This window comes from Melospiza melodia, unplaced genomic scaffold (assembly GCF_035770615.1).
Source record: "Melospiza melodia melodia isolate bMelMel2 unplaced genomic scaffold, bMelMel2.pri scaffold_34, whole genome shotgun sequence".
In the NCBI taxonomy this organism is placed as follows: Eukaryota; Metazoa; Chordata; class Aves; order Passeriformes; family Passerellidae; genus Melospiza; species Melospiza melodia.
The window spans coordinates 5463659-5487165 of record NW_026948659.1 but is presented as its reverse complement, the minus strand read 5'-3'; the positions used below and the strand labels follow the sequence as shown (position 1 = coordinate 5487165).

The following is a 23507-nucleotide window of genomic DNA, read 5'->3' as shown; positions in this document are numbered from 1 at the left end:
TGATGGAGCTGCTGTTGGACATTTGCTGTGTCTGCACATTTCAACGTACAGAAGGAGGAAAGACAGGGCAATGGAGGGGAAATTTTTCACAGAAAAATCACGACTCTTTGTCGTAGCCTCTTTCTTTCCACTAAGCACCTCCCCCTTGTGTATGTCTAGGAGATCTTCCTTCACCAGTGTTGCTGGAGCTCTGATTGCTGCTGGCCAATGCTGTGTGAGGAGCTGGACCTCGGCCTGCAGGACACCTGGGAGTCAGCCCTGACCCCCAGTCAGTGCAGGGGAACAGTGAGGGCTGGGCACAGTCCTGGTGTTCAGGCTTGGATAAAGAATCTTCCTGTTAGGCTGCAGAACTGCCTGGGTGAAGTGATGGGGATAACAGAAGGAAGAATGAGAGATTCTGCTGCACCTGGGGAGAACAGAGAGTCCAGTGAGGCAGGAGGGTTGGCTTAGTGCAGACTGAGGGGAGCTGCTCTGTCCCTCTCTCCTGTTCCAGCTGCCCTGCACTTGCACCTTTCTGAAATCCACTCCTGTGTTACCCTGGACAGCCAGGAGACACTGCTGAGAGCAGAGGATCCCTGGCACACAAAGTGGCTCCTGCCTTTCCCAGAGTCAGGAGAGTGGGCTCAGTGCCAGCCTCCCAGGCTGCCCTGCCCAGAGCTGCCCGGGCACAGGGAGCTGGGACACCCCATTGCTGTGCTCAGCCTGCACAGGAGGAGCCCAAGGATTGGGCCTGGTCCTGCAGCTGGAACTGCCATTGCAGAGAGCCCCTCAGCAATGCCAGCAGCACCTGGGCAAGGCAAGGAGAGAGAGAGAGCCGGGCCTGAGGAAAAGCCTTTCCCTGGCCAGCCCTGCCCAGCCCCTGCCAGGCAGCAGCAGGACAGGACAGTGGCCCTCAGGCCCTGGTCAGCAGGGAATGGGCACACGGCCGCAGAGATGCCCTTCATCTCTGGGGCTGCTCTGCCGGCCCAGGAGGGACTGAGGGCCCCGAGCCCCTGGGCTGAGGGCTCTGCTGGCTGTGAGGGGACACAAGAGCTGTGCTGCTCAGGGCAGTGTCTGCCCTGCAGGGCAGGCCCAGCAGGTGCCACCTCTGCCCTGCAGCAGGGCTTCCATCAGCACTGCCTCCCTCCCTGCCTGCCCACAGCTCTGCTGCTGGAGCTGTCACAGCCCCAGCTGCTCCTGTGGCCCCGGGCTCCTTCCCTGCCAGAGCTGCCCGTGCCCAGCCCAGCCCCTGGGCCAGCCCTGCCCTGCAGCTGCTGGGCCCTGCACGGATTAAAGAACAACTTCCCCAGCCTGGGCTCCATAGAAAGGTGATGCTGCATGGATCTGGAGGCTGGGCAGGTGCAGGCACTTGCTGAGGTGCCCAGGAATCCTCAGGGTGATGGTTTAAGTGTCTCAGGCCCTGATCTACCCCTGCACAGTTAATTTTCTATTGCCACCAATCTGAGCCAGGGAAAAGTGGGAGCACAGATTCAGGAAAGCAGAGACCCAAGCAGGAAACTCCTGTCCTGAATGAGCTCATAAAAAGTCACCCTGGGCATGAGCTGGAGCTCTGAGCAGCCCTGGCTGCAGCCCCAGCTTCACCCCCAGCTTCACCCCCTGCAGCCGTCCCTGGCAGCTGGAGCCGTCCTGCCCTGTCCCTCTGACGGTGCCCAGGGCAGCCCCGCTCTGTAACACAGCCTCCCCCAAAGCAGAAACAGCAGCAGTGCCATCCTTACAGTCACATCAGTCCTGTCCTGCGTCAGCTTCAGGAGATCCCTCCAGGAGCACAGGGGACATTGCCCTGCACCCACACACTCACCATGCACAGGGCTGTGAAGATCTTTCCCCAAGTGAAGTCTCGGCTCAATGTATTCGCAATCCTGATTGCCTTCAGCCTGTCTCTGCCTGGCTCCTGTCCCCGCAGTGCCTGCAGGCAGAGCCCTCAGCCCTGCTGGGCTGGGAGAGGCGCTGGGCCTGGGAAGAGCTGTTCCTTTAAAGCTCAGCAGCACAGACACAGCACAAGGAATTTAATGAGCCTCTTGGGGATTTGGTGTTGTTTACATCAGACTCAGTCCCTGAGAGAGTGCTCAAAAAACTTCTCAAGAACTCAAATTTAAAACAAAACTCTGAAGTTTCTTGAAGTTTAAATGAGTCCCACTGCTGGACACAACTGAGAAAGTGTCCCCAGGTTCCAGTTTGAGCAGAACACTGGAGGCAGTGATGACAGCTGGGGACAAACAAGGCCAAGGTGTCGCTGGTGCTGAGCAAAGCTGGATGTGTTTGAGGAATGCCAAGGGCCAAGGCCTGAGCCCCAGCCCCTGGCCAGGCAGATGCTGTCCCTCCCTCCTTGCTCAGGGCTCTTGCCGGGATGGGCACTGGCATGTGGGGATGTGCAATGGCAAGGGCAGGAGCATGGGGCGGCCCCTGCCAGGCTGCTGAGCAGGGACAAGGAGGAAATGAGGCCCCAGGCCTGCAAGGGTCACTTGTCTCCTGCTCCTGCCTCAGGCCCAGGCCCAGCAGCCATGGCCAAAGTGCTAAACAAGTTGGCTCTGGCAGGGCTGTCTTGCACTGCTGCATATGCCTGTGCCCTGTGCAGCCCAGGCTGTCCCACGGTGTCCCTGCCCTGCGCCTCTGTCCCTGCAGGCTGTCGGCATGCCCCGGCTGCCCCACCTGGCTGGGCCCTTCCTTTGCTGACAGCTCTGCCTCCTGCCTGCCTCTGCCTGCCCACACAAAGCCTGGGGCTGATACCAAATGTGTTCATTCCATGTTTACCCTGCCTGTGAACTTTGAGACCAGGAACAAGGCATGCAGGGCTGCTTTCCCAGCAAGGATGGTTGGAAGAGAAGAAGAAGACATCTGGCTCAAGGATGCAGGGATAGAGAAAACAAGGAGTGAATCTGGGAACTTGGGGTGGGTTTTATGGAAGTGGGGAAGTTATAATTCCCATTTCGCATCTGTGTATATGCAACACACTTGTATAATTACATGTCCACATAAGGTTAGGAGTTGTCCCATGTAGGACCTTAGTCCTGGATAAATGACACCCTCTGAAATACCAAATTAGATTTCAGGAGCCTTATTCTGATATTTCAGGGATTTGGTGACAGTGGTTTGTCGACAGAAGGGAACCAGGACATCAATTTGATCATCACAGGCTCAATTTTATTAATCAGCACGGCAGGTTAAATACAGTTAATAATGAGCTTCATACATATTGCAAAAGTTGAGCTCAGGATTGGTCAGCTTACATATCAGCACCTACGCCTACTTCTACATTCCTATGGTTCTACTTTTGATACTTTCTACATATTCTTAGGATATATTCAGGACTAATCTCTACTCCCTATCCTCATGTTGCAGCAAGATCACTGCTGACTTTTCCTTTCAGCTTGCTGACTGCTGACTTTTCTCCTTCAGCTTAACCAGTGGCATTATGTCAGTGTGGCCTTTCTCAGCTAACCAATTATTAATAATACTCTCCACATTTCCCCCTTTCTTCTTGTGCAAGGAGATTAGTTTTCCATGGTTTTGCTATTGTACGGCTGACCATGTTTTGAATACAGTTAAAGATACAAGGCAAAATAAGCAAAAACAGTAAAATTACACCCAGCAGTCCTATAGCATAGATCACAAGGTTCCTCAGCCACGGTCCGAGTCCCAAGCCTTTAAGCCATTCGTCAATTCCTAAACCGTCTTCTTCCTTAAGTTTGTGAAGTCCCTGTTGTAATTCTTTTATCTTAGTGTGAATGGACACCGAATGATCAGACAGATTCATGCAACACATTCCCTCAAACTCTTCACATCCATGCCCTTGTGCCAAGAGCAAAAAATCTACAGCAGCTCTATTTTGCAAAACAGCATGGTTAACACTTTGCACATCTGCAGTTAGCATGTCTAGGATTTGTGATGTCTTGTTCAGCTCATCCCTTGCCCAGCATCCTAATTGTTTTGCTAAATTCATGGCTTTATTGGCAGATCCTCCTGGCAAGATAGTTGAAACCACCACCTGTTTGAATGTGCCCCAAAACCGTGGATCTCCTATCTTGCTGCAGTCTAAGTCATGTATGCTACGTTTTCTCCTGTTTGAATTTTGACTCAGCTGCATTAGCAAGGACACATTAGGATGAAACAGTGACAATTTTCCCAAAAAGCAGGGTCCACCCTGTGGTTTAGCTGGTATACAATTCCATGCCCTGTCTCCACAAATCAAAAATATTCCTGTGGGTAATTTCATTGGTGCTGTGATATTTGTGCCGTTACATTGACTGTAATGCTGTGGAGAGAATTCACTCACATTCAGGGATGAATCTAGGGTGGCTCATGTTTCTTTAGGTTGGTTTAAATTCTGAGCACTCGAAAGTTTGAAGCTAAACCATCCACCAGCTGTAGTGTTAGACATACTGGCGTTTGTACTTCCAAAAAGATCCAACTCTTCAGGAGGAGAATGCAAAGTGGTGTTAAGTGATTGGATTAGTAAGCATTGACGATAGCCATCACTCTGACCTGCAGTATACCCTTGTTGCACCGGCAATGTGATGTTTGACATGTTAGACATACATAAGGTTTGATTGTTTATCAAACTACAAAATTCTCCAGGAGACCACACCGGAAGTCCCACCAGGCATGTTCGAAATCGGTTAGTGATTCCTCCAAGACTAAGACAAAGTGATGATTGGTTAGTTTGATTAGCAAGTGTCACCCATAAATTTTCCCTTGGTTGAGTAAAGTGTGTTACTCCTACTGCTTCACTTGCTACAGCATTGAGCAGTATAACAACAACAAACCTCATTTTTCTTTCTGCTTACTTTGCTTCTCCTTTTCTTCCTTCTGCTTACGTTGTTTTTCCTTTCTTCGCTGTCTTTTCCCTGGTTTGCTAGATTGTCTATTGTAAGGCTGAGTCAATTTTTGAATATACTGATCTAATTCTAAATTAGCATCCTTGCTCACAGGTATAGCATGAGGTAAGTTTGAAGGCAAATCAGCTTTACAGCGAGCTGCTATGATGCGTGAGGCTTTAGTAATTTCAAATATTCTAAGTTCTTCCTGCAACTTCCACCTAAGATATGCTATAATCACTTGTTCTGCACTCTCCAAGAGCTGTAATCCTGTCCGTCCTGGCAAGCCAGTACTTTGTTCAAGAGCTCTAACCCAGAAATAATTTCGAATCCACCTTCCAGAACAAGGGGCACACCATAAATAATCTACTGATCTCTGTGAATACCAATAAACCTGATTACAATCTGCACAATGCAAAGCTACCCATGCATAGCACTTATCATTATCCCTTTTGCAAACATAACAAGGAAGTGAGTATAAGAAAGGACCAGTATAAAATTGTGGTTCTTCAATCCAAAGCAACCAATTCAATGGTGGTGATCGCAAAGCCTCTTCAGCTTTTTTACTATATGAGGCTAACAGCTCAAGGTCTTTCTTTAACACAAGGTGTATCTTATTCCATAATTGTAGTTCTTGTTCGTTATCCTCCTCAACAACTATATCCTCCTGAGAGTCCCACAACTGCAAAAGTGTTCTAATCATAGAAAATTAATTAGCTATCACTGATACCCCTATTCAAATGAGACCGTTCCCTTTTTTGCCTTCTTTTTCTTATCTGTCTTCAATCTTGCTGCTCCTAATTTCACTGGTCCTGCCACTTGCAAACTTAATTTTTGCAACTTATCAATGCAGCAATCTAATGCTCTATCAGGATCCCCTTGGAAGGGTCCTACAACTGAATGCTGTGTTAAAGGCACTAATTTCCTACACCTTATAGAAACTACACGTGATTTACTTTGAACCTTAATTCTATTTACAATACATTGTATTTCCCATCGATAATAAGCAAGAACCTTCTGTTCAGGAGACTCATAAAGATTTAAAGCTATATATGCGTTTTGCCCTGTTTGTCTCCACAATTCATCTTGCCAGCTTTTTCCCCACGTATTCTCGTGTTCACAAGTATGACACCACAAATCCCGTAATAATGATTGTTCTATCCAAAAAGTTCTTTTACAACCCCCACAACGTAGAGCTATCCAGGCAGCACAATGTGGACTGTGACAGTCAAGGCAATGTAGTTTCGCTGGATCTGTTAAGTGAAAAGTTGATAATGAGTCAATGAAACGAATCAACTCCTGGGCCGTCCGGTAGTGACGTGTCAGTGCTCTGTCCACCCCTTCCGAGTACCCCTTCAATTGAAACAGTAGCGGTCGTAGGACTAGAAGCAGTTTCTTCCCCAGTCGCTCCTTGTCCTCCTCCGTAAGGCGATCCACCAGAGGCTGCATCAAAAACAGGTTTAGTCCACTTAGCAGGCACCCACAAAGGCCCTGTAGGTGAGGAAACACAAAGATACCCCCGACCCCAATATAATACTTTTGCAGGTTTTTCCCATAATCCTGTACTTGGGTTCTTATACTTAACCCGGACCTCTGTTTCCTTAGTATTTTCCTGACCTGACCTCGGATGATGTTTCATTGCAGGAGGGGTATCATCTTCCCCAAAAATACATAAATGGTTAATCACATACAAAACCTTAGCCAAACATGCTTGTGGATCTGTCAAATCTTGATGTTTTTCAATATACTGCTTAAGGGTACCGTTTGCTCTTTCCACTATTGCCTGTCCAGTAGAAGAGCGTGGAATACCTGTCACATGCTTAACAGACCACTGATGCAAAAATTTCCGGACCCTAGCACTTACATAACCTCGACCATTATCTGTTTTGATACTCTTTGGAACTCCCATAACTGCGAAACAACTTAACAGGTGTCTGATAACCTGTATAGCTTTCTCTCCTGCCTGAGCCGTAGCCCATATGTAATGACTATATGTATCTATGGTGACGTGCACATGCTTGACTTTACCAAATCTAGCTATGTGTGTAACATCCATTTGCCATATCTCATTTATTTTTAAACCTCGAGGATTAACCCCGATGCCTAGACCTATCCCACCATTATGATAACTACATGTTGGACATGCTCTAACAATGGCCTTGGCTTGTGACAAACTCAGCTCAAAGTGTTTTGCTAAACCTCTTGCATTTTGATGATATCTACTATGTGCTTCTCTGGCCAATGTGTGCTTGTCAATAGGACAAGAATTATCAATGGGTAGGGTAACCAATTTATCTGCACGTTCATTCCCTTCTACTAAACCTTCAGACCATTTATGGCTCCTAATATGAATCACAGAATATGCTGCATTTCTTTCTCGTAAAGCCTTCCTCAACTGTATCAGTAACTCATACAATCGTTTATTATTCACTTCTTTAATTGCTGCTTCCTCTATTCGTTTGACTACTCCTGCAACATACATAGAGTCTGTGACCACATTTAAAGGCTCCTGTAAGTTGGACACCGCCCATACTACTGCTAACAATTCCAAAGTGTGTAAGCTATCTGCAGGGTCTGCTGTGAGGAGTTGATGCTTCCATTGTCCTTTTTCTTGCCAGGTAACAGCAGCATGCCTTGATTTCTTTCCTGCATCTGTAAAAACTGTAATAGCTCCTTCTATGGGGTTTTCTTCTCTCAAAGGTCGAGTGATCCAGTTCCATTCTGTCATCCATTGCAAAACTCTAGGCACTAATTTACTAGTCTCTACTTTAGCAGGTGACATCAATAATGCTTCTTGTAAATTCTTTGAATTTATCAAGTACCAGTCCAAGGTTTCTTTTTCCATAGGTAATCTAATAGTAGCAGGTTCTCTACCATCCACTTCAAGAATTCTGAGACGCCCCTTTTTGATTAATGCAGCCAATTGTTCAATTTTTGAAGATATTGTTTTCTTTTGCTGTAGTGGTGGTGACAACCATTCCAACACCCGTATCTCCCCCGTTTTCTTTTGCAACTGAGAGAGAGCACCAAGCAAGTGGCAAGGGCTATTCCAAATAGTAAGGTCAATGGGGTGGTCGAGTTGTCGAGGAGACACATACCCTTGCTGTACACAGTTACTAATTTGCTGCAAGGCAAGACGATGCTCCTTTGTCAGGTGTACAGGAGTAGTAGGGTCCACGCCTTTTAACAAAGGCCGTAGGGCTTCTAATAAGTGATTTGGTATTCCCACAATAGGCTTCAGCCACTGTAAGTCTCCCAGCAACTTCTGTGCATCATGTAGAGTTTTAATGTCCAATTGTAATTCCAATTTTTGTGGTATCACTATTTGATCGGTCAAAGTCCATCCCAAATATTTCCAGGGCTTTGTAGTCTGAATTTTCTCTGCAGCAATAACAAGTGAATATGCAGCAAGAGTATTTTTAATGGTGTTAATCTGTAAAGAGGAGAATGGCTGTTGCTGTGCAAACAAAATATCGTCCATGTAATGATATATTATAGTTGCTGGCCATTTACGACGTAGTGGCTGTAATGCAGCATCAACATAAAGCTGACATAAAGTGGGGGAGTTGCGCATGCCCTGTGTCCATTCAAGAGATGTCCATTCAAATCTTTTATCTGGTTCCCCACGATTTATTGCTGGTAAAGTAAAAGCAAATCTCTTCATGTCATCAGGATGCAGGCCAATAGTGAAAAAACAATCCTTTAGGTCAATAATTAAAAGTGGCCAGTGTTATGGAATCATAGCTGGATTTGGAAGACCAGGCTGTAAGGCCCCCATTGGTTCCATTTGGTCATTTACAGCCCTCAAATCATGTATCAAACGATATTTCCCTGATTTCTTTTTGATTACAAAAATAGGTGTATTCCAAGGGCTTGTGGACAGTCGCAGGTGTCCCTTTGTATATTGTTCCTGTACCAATTCATGGGCATGCATAAGACTCTCCCCTTTTAATGGCCATTGCTTAACCATCACCGGTGTATCCGTTTTCCAGGTGAGTGGAATGGGGAAAGTCCAAGCAATGGCAATTACCCCAAAGGGTGCTGATTAGTTAACACCACTCCCAATTGTGTTAAAATGTCCCTTCCAATTAAGCAGGAAACTGTAGGAGGCAGTTGAACAATTGAAAACACAGCAGATATTTGTTGATTCTCAATGCACACAGACAAAGACGGCGACCTGCTTGCCAATGTAAATCCTCCCACTCCTGCGAGCATGTTTGATGAGGGAAATAGAGGCCAATGTTGTGGCCATGCTTCTGGAGAAATGATGCTAGTATCTGCTCCTGTATCCAATAATCCATAAAGGGTTATGCTTTGATGCCCATAGGTAATTTCAACCTTTTGCTTTGGTCTATTTTGTAAATCCACAGTTAAAAGTGTAACACCAGTAGAGCCAAAACCTTTTTCATCCCGTGCTTGCCCAGTAAATGATTGTATTCCTGATGTCATTTGTGACAGTGGTACCAATTGTGCAATGCGTTGTCCTTTTGTACTTTTAATCGGAGGATAAAGGGTTTAAGCCATAATTTGCATTTCCCCTGTAAAGTCCGCATCGATAACACCAGGAAAAACAAATAATCCCAACATAGTTATAGAGGAACGTCCCAGCAATAATGCTCCACATGTTTGTTCATTTAATATAAGAGGACCCTTTATTCCAGTGGGTATCATCTCAGGCCAGTTCGTCATTAGTGTGATGTCTACTGCTGCTGATAAGTCCAAGCCGAGGCTCCGTGTTGTTGCGGGTTGCAGACAGGAGGTGGCAGCGATGTCACGGCAGCTGCTGGTGTCTCCGTTGTCACGGCAGCAACTCGTGTCTGGGCGCGGCCCCCATGATTCGCGCTCTGCAAATGGTTTCCCGACCGGCGCCTACAAGCCTTAGTGTTCTGGGAGCTGGATCGGCAGTGTTGACACCATACGCCAGTCGCTCGGCACGTTCGGCGTGTGTGTCCTTCGTTGCCGCATCGATAACACTTGAGGAATGGCTTCGAACCTCCTTGAGTGAATGCCAAAGAGCCGTTTCGGAGAGGAGCAAGAGCAGCTAACACCTGATTTTGAGTGGACTCTGCTTGCTTTTGTAACCCTAATCCTAATTCCTTTAAGGCTTCTTCTATAAATGCCTGTGAAGCTGTTGGCATTAATGCCATGCGTTCTAATGCTTCCTCAATAGTCCAATTTGCTCCTAAGGTAGCTAACACTCTCTGGGTTGCTGGATTGCTATTTTGCAAGAAACACTGCTTCAATAGCGCCTCCTTCATGTAGTCTGCGACACCAGCCCGATCTATAGCAGTAGCTGCTCTATCAATAAAATTTCCAAATGATTCTTCCCTTTCTTGCTTAATACCCATATAAGCTGGTAACCCTCCTGGCTCTTTAACCATGTCTATTGCAGCACGCACCAACCGCATAGACTCTCTAAGTTTATCAGCTCCCGATATCATCTGTGCCTCTGTACACAAATATGCCCGTAAGCCCATCAGCTCCTCTACTGTCACCCCATGTAATGGGTCTCCCTGGGCTCGTTGTACAGCAACCGATTCATTTACCAACGCTTGCCAATGGGCGTTAAACAATAACTGCTGATGCTGAGTAAATATCAACCGAACTATTCCTCTTAAATCATTAGGACATAAAACCTGAGTATTAAAAAGATAATCTAACATTTTCCTAAGAGGTTCACTTTTTACTCCAAACTGACTAACCGTAGAACGTAGCTGAGTTAACAGCTTCCAATCTAAGGGAGTATATTCTGCTATATTATGCGTAAGGTTCCCCTGTGCATCATACTGTGGTGTGTATGTAACTGGACATGCAAGACTAGAAGCTATTTCCACCGCCTCACCATCCCCCATTTGCATTACTTCTTTTGCCAAAGCAGCCCAAGCCTCCCTCTTCTGTTTAGCCATCTCCCCCCATGGATCACGGTGCGCCCCTGGGATGGGATCTGGCCCTTTAAGGGTGCTTTGCTGCTGGCGCTTCGGTGCAGACACCGAGTTTTCGCGCGGGGGGGGCAGTGATGCAGAGGCTGGCTCACGCGGGGGAAGCCCCGCTGGAGCTGACAGTGAAACCGGAGCCGACTCAAGCGGAGCCGGCCTGCGGGGGGCAATCAGCCCCCCCGCTGGAGCCGGCTCGGGCAGGGGAATGGGCCCTTCCCCCGCCGAAGCTGTAACCGGAGCCAGCTCACTGAGGGGAAGCGGCGGAGGCAAGGCTGGCGGCGGAGGCGAAGCTGGCTTGCTCCCACCCCAGCCATCCAACCCGCCTGAAGCTGGTGGCGGAGGCAAAGCTGGTTTGCTCTTACCCCCACCATCCGACTCGCCCTCCCCCTCTGACAGGAAAGGTGCAGACGGTTCCACTGCACCTATAGAAAAATCCTCCACACCACTTTGCTGGGGACTCTTAGGCATAAGTACTTTAGTTACAGAAGGTGCCAGGGGATCATCTTCACGACCATACCCTATATTCCTCTTATGAGCTTCTGTTGCCCTTTCTGCTGCCTTTCTCTCAGAGACCTGCTGAAGTAATGTGTTATACACCACCCGCCATAACTTTCCTAATTACTTTGCTGACTTATCATCGTCTAGCACTGTGTCCCACAATATTTCCCCAAACTTCTTCCACTCTGCTAGCTCATGAACTGTATTAGGATTAGAAAAGATACCCTTAGCATGGCCATAAGCTAATAACCCTGGTAACTCCTTTTTTAAATCTATCCCTTTTATCCCACGCCGCTCTAAATAGGCGGTAAATAAATCATATGCCGCTTGCCTATCCATACCTATTAATCAGCGTGCGCTGTTGCAGCTCTCCAGGCTCCTGCGACACGTATTGGCTTAAGTCACCGTTGTGAACCTTAAGGGTGCTTCAAATTCCGGCACCGTCCCGGCTGCAAGGACCCAAACCCAACTTCCTCGACCTCAGCGTAATCCCTTTTTCTTTTAATCCGAGAAAAAGGGCAGAGGTTCGGTTATGCCCGCATTCTCCACCATTTGTCGGCGGAAGGGAACCAGGACATCAATTTGATCATCACAGGCTCAATTTTAATGATCAGTACGGCGGGTTAAATACAGTTAATAATGAGCTTCATACATATTGCAAAAGTTGAGCTCAGGATTGGTCAGCTTACATATCAGCACCTACGCCTACTTCTACATTCCTATGGTTCTACTTTTGATACTTTCTATATCTTCTTAGGATATATTCAGGACTAATCTCAACTCCCTATCCTCATGTTGCAGCAAGATCACTGCTGACTCTTCCTTTCAGCTTGCTGACTGCTGACTTTTCTCCTTCAGCTTAACCAGTGGCATTATGTCAGTGTGGCCTTTCTCAGCTAACCAATTATTATTAATTACTCTCCACAATAAAAGGATTCCTCCTAGACAAAAGCTGCCAAGACAAACTGGTCTGGCTGGCCTTGGCCTCCTTGGAGCTGCCTCTAATCAGCCTTTGAAACACTGGGGCTCTGCCCTTTCCTTCCTGTGGAGAAGAACTTCATTCTGGTCCAGGTACCCATGGCTAAAATGAAATTCCACTTTCAAAACTCCACAAATTTCCAAGGGCTGATTTCAGACAAAAGTTGCAAGGACAGACAGGTCTGGCTGGTCTTGGCCTCTGGTGACTGCCTCTGATCTGCCTTCAAACCCCTGGGGCTCTGTGATTTCCTTCCTGTAGAAAAGAACCGTCCTTCTTGTCCAGGCACCCATGGCCTCAGGCACATGAGCACTGTACAGGGACAGAGGAGCTCTGTGCTCCGTGGAGTGGAGACTGAGGACAGCAGAGGAGAGCCCTGGGAGGGACTGAAGGGTGGTTTCAGTGATAGTGGATCCTTCTGACATAAAAGAAAAAGGTAGAAAAAAGAAAAAATTAATAAAAATGGCAGCTGGGGAGGTCCAGACTGGCATGCAGGAGAAAGAAATTTCCCTCCAGGGCAGAGCTCTGGTCCAACACCAGAACGAGTCTGGGTCATCACCAGGCTTTGTGTGTGCAGTCAGAGGCAGGCAGGAGGCAGAGCTGTCAGCACAGGAAGGGGCCAGCCAGGTGGGGCAGCCGGGGGATGAGTTTTATAACATGGCTTATGTGGTCCAAGACCTGTTCCACATTGCCAAATGATGGCTGCAGCCTTGGGAGATATTTAGTTGGCCAACACTCCTGCCAATCACTGTAACAAGGTGGCCAGGAGAGATTCACATCAGACTCTGTCAGTAGTTGGGTTCCACTGAAGGATAGAAGTTTATTCAGTATTATCTTCATTTTGAAAGTAAGAGCAGTGATACTGGAGTCTTTTGTAGCAGGAGACATGGTATGCCACATGGAACATGTGGACCATGGTAAAAGATGTTAAATAAATAAATAAAATACATTAATTTTAAAAATACGTTTATAAATAAATAAATAAAAACATTCTCAGCTGTTCCAGGAGAGCCTCAGCCTCATGATCTGGGAAGAAAACTTATCACCATGAGTCAGCAGAGTGGCTCTCCAGATGGCTTTGCAGAATGGCTGGTATTACTGCCTAGTGTTACAGGGTTAATATTGGGGTGCAAGGAAGCAGCATTTTTTAATTTCACTAGACTTAATATGGAATGTTAGGGGAAGAACCAAAGAAGGAAAAGGGAGGAATCAAGGTGGTTTGGAGAGAAATAGACATAGGAAAATAGAGGAATATAACAATAAGTGGGGTCAGTCATGCTGACAGATGCTGACAAATGCTGATCAGTGTGCTTGTAAGGCCATGCCTTGCACCTGGTGCCTGCACTGTTCCACAGTACCCTGTATCTTAATTAGACTCAATGTGTATGTTCTGACTGTGCTGCAGAGCCAGTGGGATCTGGTGGAGTCAGATGAGAAAGCTTTTTGCACACTTGTCTGTGTGTATGAACATGTCTGTATGAGGCAGTTGAAAAGTTGAGTGTCCAAAGGCCAGCTACAGGGTGGTCCATATGGTGTTGATAAAGGTACCCTTTATCATGGTACACCATGATAACTTATCCTTTGGGGCTCAATAATCTAAAGATCTAGAGAATGTCTTATGGATAGGCCTTAGTTACCCTTAATGACCCCTTCTTTCCTCTAAAAATACAAATGACATCAGGTTAGTTACAATTTCACACATGAATATCTTAAAAAAGGAGAACCAAAAGGCTGCAGGACAAAGTCACTTACCAGTTGTCCTCTTCAGTTATGTTTCAAGCTTCCAGAACAATCTTTGTATTGAAAAACACATGGATTCTAACTTGGCCCCTTCCTGGAGTGCTATGGTCATGAATGCCAATGCCTGAAATGAAATGATTCCTAATTACTTTTACCTTTGTATTAGATATTACACACAAAGAAGGACACTCTTCTATTCAGAAAGGAAAGTTTCATTATAATGAAAACCACCAAAGGATAGTATAGGGACTTATGATCCTATATTTTCAGAAAAAAGAGATGAGAATTTATGTTTTGGTGCTCTGTAGCCATCCATATGGACAGCATTCCAATATGCCAAGGTATGTGTCCAAAAGGTACAGGGGACCTTTTCCCAGAGCAGCAGGGACAGAGGCGCAGGGCAGGGACAGTGTAGCACAGCCTGGGCTGCACAGGGCACAGGCATGGGCAGCAGCTGCAAGACAGCCCTGCCAGAGCCAACTTGGGCAGCACTTTGGCCATGGCTGCTGGGCCTGGGCCTGAGGCAGGAGCAGGAGACAAGTGACCCTTGCAGGCCTGGGGCCTCATTGCCTCCTTGTCCCTGCTCAGCAGCCTGGCAGGGGCCGCCCCATGCTCCTGCCCTTGCCATTGCACATCCCCACATGCCAGTGCCCATCCCGGCAAGAGCCCTGAGCAAGGAGGGAGGGACAGCATCTGCCTGGCCAGGGGCTGGGGCTCAGGCCTTGGCCCTTGGCATTCCTCAAACACATCCAGCTTTGCTCAGCACCAGAGACACCTTGGCCTTGTTTGTCCCCAGCTGTCATCACTGCCTCCAGTGTTCTGCTCTAACTGGAACCAGGGGACACTTTCTCAGTCGTGTTCCTCAGTGGGACCCATTAAACATCAAGAAACTTCAGAGTTTCAATTTAATTTTGAGTTCTTGCGAAGTTTTTTGAAGACACTCTCAGGGATTGAGTCTGATGTAAACAACACAAAAGCCCTGAGAGGGTCATTAAAGTGTTCCTAGTCCACTAATGGAGAAAGTTTTAAAAGAACTTGTAAAAAATACACATTCCTATTTTAATGGATGTATTTTATTTTATTTCTCTTTAGAGCAGATCTTGTTGCAGCATTCTGTGATTGATATTGACCCAGGGTCTCTCCTCAGGAGCTCCGGCCTGCTCACAGAAGCTGTGCCTGGAGCTCTGACCCAGTGTGGACAACCTTGCTCCACATTGCCCAGCCCCATCCTGTCTGTCCTCACTCCCCTGGGCCCTGCTGTGCTTGCAGACATGGCTGCACTCAGCCTAAGAGGGGTTTTCACTTTTTGGGGATTTTTTGAAGCAGTCTCAAACTCCTGAGTTTCCCCACTGCAAACAGACACACTGCTCAGGTGTGCGCCAGCCCCAGGTGCCACCAAAGCCACTGCTGAGCTGCCCTGGGCCAGCTGTGAGGGTGGATCATCAGCCCAAGCTGCACTGGGCCACTGCAAGGGGCTGTGGCCATGGGCACTGCACTGACCCCACTGCTGGGTTTGGCTGCCACGGCCACCGAGAGAAATTAAACTGTCCTTGGAAACACTGGGGAGGATTGGGACCTACTGGGGAACACTGGGAACACTGTGGGAGACACTGGGACATACTGGGAGTGACACTGGGAGATACTGGGAGACACTGGGGATACTGGGGCAATTGCAGAGATGACTGGGGACACTGGGGCATCCTGTGGATGACACTGGGAGGAACTGTGAACGACTGGGCATGAACTCGGGTGTATTGGGACGGACTGGGCTGTACTGGGAGGGATTGGAGGGGTACTGGAATGTAATGGGTTCTACTGGGGAAGACTTGGGCTTCACTGATCTTATACTGGTCTGTACTGTGGATGAACTGGGCTTTACTGGAAGGGACTGGAGGAGGGTGATTTGGCTGTTCCCACCTCCATTGCATCCCATTTGCTAAAGCTCCCGCCAATCACCAGCCGCAGCCAATCAGCGCAAGGGATCCGGGCCTTGGGGCGTTGCTTACACTGGCAGCAAATTTTCTTTTTGCCTACAACTCCCGTCATGCCCCGCGGCCCGACTGAGCCCATTGCAGCCGGGAGAACAATTCCCGTGATGCCCCGCGCTCCAAAGAACTCCGGGATCCGCCCCCATCTGTCCCGTAAGTGTCCCCCAAACACTCCAGGCTCCCTCAGTGCCCCCTCAGCTCCCATTCGGGACTCTCATAAGCACCACCGAACCCCTGAGTACTCCCACCCTCACAGATGGCGGGTACGGCCACTTGTGGGAATTCATCTGCTCTCGTCCCCCGCGGCCCCAGAGCCCCCCAGAACACAGTCCCGCGCCTAAACTCCGGCCGCGACCCGCGCCCGAAAGAGCCCGGTTGGAGCTCTCCGAGCTCCTCCCAGGGGCTCCCGTGCCATTTACGTTTCCCCAGAGGATCTGAAGTCGGGGCTCGAACGCAAAGGTGTCCTCCAAGAGCCGTCCCGGACTCTGAAACATTTCGTTCCATCCACTTTCGGGAATACAGCTCCTGTCATGCTCCGCGGCGCACGACCAGCGCCATTTCAGGCAGGACTTCATCTCCCGTCATGCCCGGCGCCCCACCGAGAGCCATTGCAGCTGCGCCCAGAATTCCCGTGATGCTCCGCGGCCCCGTTAGACCGTATCATACCCGCGCCTACAACTTCCGTCACCCCCCGCGCCCCAGAGAGCCCCGTTCGAGTCCCTCCAAGTGCCCGCCCGGACCCCGAAGGGCACCAAATTCCCCTCCCTGACCTGCAAGGGCCCCCTGGAGCCCCAAGTGCTGCCCCGGACCCTGAACTGTCCCTCAGAATCCCTGAGTGCCCCTCCAAGTACCCACCCGGCTCCCCCTGTTGTCCTCCAGACCCTCAAGTTCTCTCTGAATTCCCTCCCCAGACCCAAAACTGCCCCAAATGTGCCCCAGAAATGTCTCCAGGGACCCCGAAGTGCACGCCCCCCCAACCCTGTCTGAGAAAAAGATGATAAAAAAGATGACAAAAGGACTAAAAATACAACTAATTAACATAAAGAGAAAGAAATAAATAGCCAACAGAAATTAATTAGTTAATTCATGAAGGGAATTGTGTTACTTAGAACCAATGATTAATAACTTTCTTGGTGGCTAGACATTTATCCAGTTTTAATATAAATATACAAATTAGGTAATAAAAATATTGTATAAGACTATCATAATTAAAATAATATAATTATAATTTTGTTTTTAATAAATTTTATTTATAAGGAAAAAGCTAAAATTTTTCTCTTTTTTTGGGATGTCAGTCCCAGGTGGGCGTTGTCAGACATGGTGAGGTTGGGGGTGAGGAGCCAATTGTCCAAACAGGCTCAGCCTGCAAGGGGCTCATTCTTATCCATGCCCAGACCTCCTAAGGAGACAATCAGCATCCAGATCACTTGGGGAATGCTTCTATCCCCTCTTCTCATAACTAGAAAATTAAAAAATACTGATGTGATTAAAAAAACAAAAATAATGAGGTGCATTTTGACATCTTCCTCCTGAAGACAACTCCAAACTGACTCCAATCACTGCAAAAGCCCTGGAGACTCAAAGACAATGGAAGGGAGACAAAGAGCTCCTGAGGCCTTTCTGTATTTTAACAGCCCCACGCTGGATTTGGGGCTGGCTCCAGGAGCCTCAGGCACGCAGAGAAGGATGGAGAAGCTGCTCAAGGAGTCAGCAGCAAAACTCAAAGTGCCTTGGAGCATGGCTGGGCCCCAGGGAGGGCAGGGAGTGCCCAAGGCTGCCCAGGGCCTGGTGAGAGCAGATCCTTGAGGGCAGGATTGCAGGGAGCCCAAGGCTCTGAGCAGGGAACTGCAATGCTGAGCAAGGCCTGGCAGAGCTGGGTTTTCTCTCCTTTCAAAAGTGTCTGGGTGGGCACTGTTGGTTTCAGGTCCATGGTCCCTGTGCTGCTCTTGGCCTGCTCTGTTAGGGTGACGAAGACAAAAAGCTCTGACCATGGTCCTGATGTTGTCTTATGTTTTCTCTGGTTAGTGGTGTTATTTTAATTCTTTATTTGCATGGTGGCTTCTTGTTATAGGGGTTTTTGTCAAGACATTCTTTTCTTTTAGGTCTTATGGGAGTTTCATATTTGGGTATTATGACATAATCCTCTTCTTTATGGTGTCGGGTTGTTCGTCATCTTAGATTAGAGTGGGAGTGATAGTAAAAGGTTTTTGAATAATAACATTTGGGGAATTAGAAAGAAGGTAGACTCAGTGGGGCCCTGGAAAAATGTTTAAAATGGACTCTGAAAATGTTAGGCTTTGTGTTTCCGAGATCATGTGCAATTGCATTGACTTAAGAAGTATATGAAAAATGATATAATTGTGATGATTGTTTAGTAATTAAATATAATTATTTTATAATCATAAGAAGAACCATGAGAAACTATGTTAGAAATTTGAGGGGCACCACAAGGAGCCCACGCTTGGCTCCAATCTATGTATACAATAGAACAATAAAAGTTTAATAATTATCATGAACGTTATATAACTATAGAATATAAAAACATGTTCATCCCGAATGCATGTCGGAGACAGATTTGGGTTTGTACCCTGGCACCCAGAGCTCTTCAATAAAAGCACCTGCATAGAATCATTCTCGTGATTATGTGCTTCTGAATGCCAACAGGAGCAGTGGGAGGAACACCTGACAGTGAGGGGATTTACACAATTATAAATCCTTTAACTAGCATTGGAACTTGACATAACTATTAAACATTCAACAAACAATCTATCTAACATTGGAACTTTACATTAACTCCTTTAACAATGAACTTTATATCAACTCCTTTAACAAAGTATTCTCTACAATTTCCCCCTCTAATTGTTCAATTGGGCTCAAGCCTGAATTAATTAGCAATTACTTCTTCTTGAAAGTACAATTTTCTTACAATTTTTATTATTGGTTATAAATTTCCTTGGCTTTTTGATGTTCATGATTGTTCATTGTCATGATTTCTTTTACTTCTTTCTTATTAAGCTCTTTTGGTATTAAACTTTCTTGTATAGCAGATGTTACAACTTGGATTATACAGGGGAGCATGCAAGGTAGGAGGATCAAACCAGCAATTTCACGTATGATGAAAAAGGGTTTTTTTCCCACCAGTTTCCTTTTAATGACCAGAAATTGTCCCACCAGCTGGTATCGAATGTAGGGGTTCACTCTTGTGTTCCAACATAAACTAACTTCCGGATTTCCTTTGAGATATTTCTAATTACTTCAGTGCAGTCATCTCTTTCTAAGCAGTACTCAGAGGAGTTAAATTTTCCACAAATAATAAATAATCTACTGCTAGTCTGATTTGATACACCACAGCTCTAGTCTGGGATAGTTGGTCATTTATGTGGTCTAAAGCCAGAGAGGCTCGGTTCGACACCATCTCGAGTGCTGCTTGTAATCTCAGAATCCAATTTAACCCCGTATAAATTGGGCTCCGGTGTCCCCAGGACCCATCTTGAGCCCAGGTCGCCGGTCCATAAGTGCAAATTATTTCCTGGGGGTCCATACTGTGTTTTCCGTGTCTGGGTTCCTCCAATTTCAATTAAGTTTCTTTTTGGTCAGTAGATTTGTTCAAATCATCATATACTGGGACCCCTAGGTTCGTTCCAGACTCTTTTGAGAGTAAGAAAAATGACGGTTTAATAATTCCTATAGTGCAAGTGCTGCTCCACTCCCCGGGTAATTCAGTGTAAGCCACATTCCCACATACCCAAAGCAGGTTTTCTGGAGCTTTCTGAGAAGCATCACTGACAGCCATTGGAAATTCCCAGTACTTGGATATTTCTCTCACTCCCCAGAATGGGTTTATTCCTTTTGCAGTACACTCATGGAATTTATCTCCTTCTTGATAGATACACCCCATTTCTTTCTTCCCAATGCACCAGTATCTATTGGGCTTTCTAGGGATCTGTGTAGCTAATGGATGTTTTACTTTTAAATATCTTTTACAGGACATTTCTCCTACTGGGGTTTTATACATTTTCCTTTCCTAGATATACATTACTCTTCTCCAATTATTTTAGACGTTAATTCCCACCATTCTGTTCCTCTTTGGCCAATAGTTGGTACTTTTTGTCTTGTTTGTGTCCATTTTAAGATATCTATTGGTCTTAAGCTGATCCCTTCCCAAGGCCAGACTTTGGCCATTTGTGTAATTCCAGAGATCCAGCAATTAGTTACATTCAACTCTTTACTCATCTTTTCCACTAAATCTATCAACAAGTTTTTTCCACGAGATGTTTCTAGGTCTTCTTTCTCAATTTATTGATGTTGTTACTTCTTTCTCTTTTATTAAATCTGCTGTGCCTTTTTGATTGGACTTATGTTCAAAGCAAAGCCAAGCATCTCCTATAGGACACTCCCCAGGCAGTCCTTGCTGGTAAGTTGCTATATTTTGTGAAATCCAGTAAGTCTTTCCGTGCCCTTGGCAGGTTGCTAACAGAGAGAGGTTGGCACAGTTTAGGTTTAAATTTGTACGTACTCGTATTAAAGATCTGGTTTCTTCCCCTCTGTAAAGGGGGTAGTAACAGTCAGCACATGGGCTCTTCTGACTTCCCAGCGTGTTGTTAACAAGTTAGATCAGTAAGAGCATTCCCAGGAGTCTGGTATGAGGCATTCCCCTAAACTCTACAACTACTGAGCTGCACCCAGTGATTGGAGTGGCTGTTTTTAGGCAGACTGTAGACTCACCCAGCCTTGCCTCCTGGTTTTGCTTTTCTCCTACAGAAGCGCTCATTGGTTTTAGTACAGAGTTTTTATTCTCTCAGTGTCAACACATTTGACTTTTCTTTACTAATTTATTTTTGCCCTGATGGATGTTTTATAGGAGATTGCTTTGTACACTAAGATTGGAGTTAACTGGGGCATTTAAACTTTTTCACATGAAAACATGACCTTAAAACCTTGAACTCAATGGTCAGATGACTTTAAGAATTTTCGGTATCCAAAATGATACAAAAAATACTCCAAACAAATAACGAGGTATTTACTCTTATGCCTAATCCTACAAAAGCACAATATACACTGAAAGAAACAAAGGCTCCAACACAAACTAAAAAGTGTACATCCATTGATAAACACTAACTAATAATAAATGCAACAGAAAAGTATCTACTTTTCAAACTCAAAAGTAACATATAAATAACATTAACTGCAATTTTTAACAGTTCTTAACAAGTTTTGATTATTTAAACAGTTCTTAACAAGTTTTTGACTATAAACAGTCTCTAACAGTCTTTAGGTCTCTTCTGGAGGGTTACCTTTAGATCATCTGAGTGATTAGTCACAGTCCATTCATTAGAGGATTTAGTAGGAGATGTGGTTGGTTTTGACTCTTCAGTGGGAGGTGGTGCAGGTCCTTTAATCTGGGTTATATGTGTCCACCCCTTCTCTTGGGTCGTATGGCTGTATTGGTGGTGAGTAGGACCTGAAAAGGACATTCAAACTCAGAGGTTAAAAGTGCAATGTTCCATGATTTAACTAACACCCAGTCCCCTGGATTGATGTTGTGTCCCTTAGTGTCTAAGGGAGGGGTTTGAGGGAGATAGCCCTTTTTCCTAAGATCTTTGAATCTCCTTCCTATGGCCTTTACCTATTTTTGGGTGGCTGTCTCTCCTTCTGGATAAATTCCCGTGCTATACGGGCTTGTCAAGAAGGGGAGTCTAAACATCATTTCAAAAGGTGAGACTCTTATGCCTGATTGAGGCCTTGTTCTAATTTGTAACAGTCCTAAGCATAGACATTTAAGCCAATTCATCTGGGTTTGTGTAACTAATGTAGTTAACGTGTTTTTGATGGTTTTATTCATCCTTTCTACTCTCCTGGAGCTCTGGGGATGCCAATGGGCTGTGCAACCTCCATTTCATTCCCAGGGCTTCAACAACTTGTCATAAGACTTGGTCTGTAAAATGTGGACCTTGGTCAGACTCTATATTTTTTATTAACCCATATTGGGGAATGAGGTTTTCTAGAATTGCTTTTGTGACTGCTTGGGCTGTCTCTGTTTTTTTTTGGGAACGCCTCTACCCAATGGATGAGGTCATCCATGGTGACTAATAAATGTCTGTGTCCCTGGACAGCGGGCATTTCTGTGAAGTCTACCTGCACACTTTGGAATGGCCGCAAGGCCAACTCTCTTCCACCAGATCAGATAATACTGTTCTCATTACTTTCTGATTAATTTGTTGGCAAGTTAAACATCCCCTGCTAACTGCCTTTGCTATGTTATGTACTCCCATGCACATATGATCCCTTGGAAAGTGGTCACATAAGCCTTGTATTTCCCAATGGGTGAACTCATATAACTCTGTCATCACCTTTCGGGCTGGAGCTTTATTTAAAATTTGTTGGCCATCAGGGGTCCACCATTCTCCATTTTCTTTTTGATGTTCTCTCATCTTTTCTAACTCCCTTAATTCTTTCACATCAAAGATGAGTCTTTCCTCTTTTCTTTCTATACTAGGTGTTCTCTCTATCTTAAGAATTTTAAATGGACTTTCCTGTTCCAAAGCTACTTCTTTCACTACTTGATCAGATAATTGGTTTCCCTTTATTTCAAGGGTGTCCCCTTTTTGATGTCCTTTTATGTGAACTTTGGGTATCTCTATTGGTTTCCTTAGGGACTCTAGTACTAATTTTCTTAGCTCTTCATGTATTATATTTTTGCCTTAAGAGTTAAGGTACCCTTGTTCTTCCCATAGTTTTCGAATGTATGGGCAATCCCAAATGCGCACCAGGAGTCGATATTGATTGTTCCTTTATCTTTGTCTAGTAAATCTAGACTTCTTTTCAGGGCACAGATTTCACAACACTGGGCAGACCAATTTGAGGGTAGCTTTCCCCAACTTGCATGTTCTGCCCATCTATGGTTGCATACCCTGAGACCTGTTTACTGGCTACCATTTGTGATGATCCATCTGTAAATAAAATTCTCCCATGTGGGAGGGGCTTATCTTCTAAATCTTCTCGCACTTTAGTCTGCATTTCAATAATTTCTAAACAATCATGTTCCAGGTCTGTTAATGAGTCTCCTGTGAGGAACAGGGCTGGATTTAAACATTTTGAAGTGAATAATTGGAGGCCTTGGTACTTATTAGGATGACTTCATACTTTAGTATTTGGGAGTCAGTTAGCCACTGAGGGGCCTTGTGACTTAAAACATCTTTCACATTGTGTGGGGTATGAAGCCGCATCTTCCCCTTTCAGGTAAGTTTCTGTGTGTCTTCTATTGGGGTGGCTGTTGCCTCTGTCACTTGCACACAGGCTGGCCACCCTCTGGCTACTGGATCTGGTAACTTGGAGAGAGATGTGACCGGCTTCCTGCATCCTCCTCAATCCTGTGTAAGGACTCCGCAAGCTATCCCCACTTCCACGTTTAAAAATAGGTCAAAGATATTTTAAAGGTTTGGTAGGCTCAGTACAGGGGCAGAGGACAATTTAGTTTTCAGATTCCGAAGCTGGTCCTCGTCATTTGAGGTCCAGGTTACAGGCTCTGAGTCTATCAATTTGTCACATGGAAATT

General features: G+C 46.0%; 1 pseudogene; it reads right to left on the bottom strand.

The window, feature by feature from the left end:
* LOC134434248 (olfactory receptor 14J1-like) overlaps positions 1-23507 on the bottom strand; it is an 84194-nt pseudogene that overhangs the window by 907 nt on the left and 59780 nt on the right.